The sequence below is a fragment of the Eimeria necatrix genome, genomic scaffold, assembly GCF_000499385.1.
Source record: "Eimeria necatrix Houghton genomic scaffold, Enh_scaff257, whole genome shotgun sequence".
NCBI classification, from domain to species: domain Eukaryota; phylum Apicomplexa; class Conoidasida; order Eucoccidiorida; family Eimeriidae; genus Eimeria; species Eimeria necatrix.
The window spans coordinates 19,696-22,500 of NW_013653134.1; positions in this window are offsets into that span (position 1 = coordinate 19,696).

The following is a 2,805-nucleotide window of genomic DNA, read 5'->3' on the forward strand; positions in this document are numbered from 1 at the left end:
CCTGCAGCAGCAGCAGCAGCAGCAGCAGCAGCAGCAGCAGCAGCAATAGTGCAGGGTGCACGAGTAGCAGCAGCAGCAGCGGAGACAGCAGCAGCAGCAGGTACAGCAGAGGAGGCAGCAAAGAGGTGTTTGCAGGAGAAAAAAGGGCAGCACGAGCAGTGCCAGCAGCAGCAGCAACAGCAGCAGCAGCAACAGCAGCAGCAGCAGCAGCAACAGCAGCAGCAGCAACAGCAGCAGCTGCTGCACCTTTTGTTCTCTCTGGAAGCAGCTCGACTAGCCTGGGATGTTTGGTCAGCAGCTGCAGCACTTTGCTGCAGTTCTGCTGCCACTCTGCTGCTGCTGCTGCTAGGGGCAGTCCCTTGGGCTGGGGCTGCTGCTGCTGCAGCAGGCGCAGCAGCCCCTTGCTGCTGAGCTGCTGCAGCAGCAGCAGCACGGAGTCCAGGGCCCCCTCCAAAAAGCCTGCTGCTGCTGCTAAGGAACCCGGGGGGCCCCTCAAGCAGCAGCAAATGCTGCTGTCAGTTCTGTTAATAATGGAGAGAAACAAATAAGCATCATTTGCTGAAAGGGCGGGGGGCCCCTTCCGCTGCTGCTGCTGCTGCTGCTGCTGCTGCTGCTGCTGCAGCTGCTGCAGGGAGGGCAGGCAGCGCTGCAGCTGCTGCAGCGCAGCAGCAGCAGCTCTCTGCTGCACCGACACCAGAAACGCCACCCACCAGCCCCCATCGCCGCCGCCGCCGCTGCTGCTGCTGCTGCTGCTGCTGCTGCAGCTGCTGCTGCTGCTGCTGCAGCAGTCAAGGGCCTCCAGAACCCGCTGCGCTTCTCGCCTGTAGTCAGCAACACTGCGAGCTGCTGCTAAACCCCCAAGGGCCCCCTCTAGGGGCCCCAGGGGGCCCCCCAGGGGGGCCCCCAGGGGGGCCCCCAGGGGGTCCCCGTGGAGGGGCCCCGCCATTGCCGCAGGGGCCCCCTGGGGGCCCCCAGGGGCCCCTCCGAGCCCCAGGGTTTGGGGGCCCCCAAGGTCACGGGGGCACCGGGGAGGGTACGAAGCCTGGGGCCCCCGCGGCTGCTGCTGCTGCTGCTGCTGCTGCTGTTGCTGCTGCTGCTGTTGCTGCTGCTGCTGCTGCTGCTTAGTAGAAAGAAAAGAGCAGCAAAATAGGAATTTAATTCTCCTTGAGTTCTAAATAATAGAAGGAAGCAGCAGGGGCCCCCTGACACACAACTGAGGGGGCCCCCAGCAGCAGGGGGCCCCCGTCGGCAGCGGGGCCCCCGCAAAGGGCAATTTAATTCAAATAATAAATTATTTTGTTTTTTAAATTAATTAATTTAATTCTTTTTATTTATTTTGTTCATTTTGAAACGTCATTGCTGAGTTTCGTCCCCCTAGATCGCCTCGCAGTCGCGCAGGCAATTAGCTTCCTACGATCTAGGGTTTAGGGTTTAGGGTTTAGGGTTTAGGGTTTAGCTTCTTGCGAAGATTTGGAAGAGTTAAAATTATTTTGTTTTTTAAATTAATTAATTTAATTCTTTTTATTTATTTTGTTCATTTTGAAACGTCATTGCTGAGTTTCGTCCCCCTAGATCGCCTCGCAGTCGCGCAGGCAATTAGCTTCCTACGATCTAGGGTTTAGGGTTTAGGGTTTAGGGTTTAGGGTTTAGGGTTTAGGGTTTAGCTTCTTGCGAAGATTTGGAAGAGTTTTATGAAGAGTTTTCCCTTTTCAGTTTGTTTTAACCAAAACTGCTTCGAGGGTTTTGGCAAATGAAGTGCCCAGGGCCTGGAACTCCCAAGCTGGGTCTAGGGTTTAGGGTTTAGGGTTTAGGGTTTAGGGTTTAGGGTTTAGGGTTTGAAGAAGCAGCTTGTTTACACTTCTAGCGTTCGCCAAATGAAGTGCCCAGGCCCTGAAGGGCCTGAGCTGGCGTTGCGCCCCAGGGTTTAGGGTTTGTGGTTTAGGGTTTAAGGTTTAGGGTTTAAGGTTTAGGGTTTAGGGTTTAGGGTTTAGGGTTTGGGGTTTAGGGTTTGGGGAAGCAGCTCGTCTGAAGTGCTGGCCTTCGCCAAGTGAAGTGCCCAGGCCCTGAAGAGATTGAGGTGGGGTTGTTGTTGCTGCATTTCCTGAAAACAAAATTAATTAATTAATTAATTAATTAATTAATTAATTAATTAATTAATTAATTAATTAATAATTAATTAATTAATTAATTAATTAATTAATTAATTAATAATTGTATGCCATATTTGTAGGTTTACTTCATTTGTCGAATGCTGCTGAGACTGCGCGCTTAGTGGACGGCGCATTCGAGGGTTTAGGGTTTAGGGTTTACGGCCTAGGGTTTAGGTTTGAGGGTTTAGGGTTTAGGGTTTAGGGTTTAGGGTTTAGGGTTTAGGGTTTAGGGTTTACATACCTGCTGCGTCTCTTCAATTGCTGAGGCGACCGAAGCCGCTTCTGACTGGACTTTGTGCAGAGCCAGTTCAATTGAGGGCTGCGCGAAGAAACTATAAACCCTAAACCCTAAACCCTAAACCCTAAACTCTAAACCCTAAACCCTGTAGGGTTTAGGGTTTAGGGTTTAGGGTTTAGGGTTTAGGGTTTGGGGTTTAGGGTTTAGGGTTTGCGGTAAATAATTTAAATTAATTCATTTCGATTTATTTAATTGTTTATTTCTTTTGATTATTTAACTTGAAATGGTTTTAATTTTTCGAATTTAATTATTTTTCATTTTTTACTTTTTGTTCTTTCTTATCCACTTTTATGTTTCCAGTTTCTCTTTGGATTTATTTATTTTATTTTATTTTATTTTATTTTATTTTATTTATTT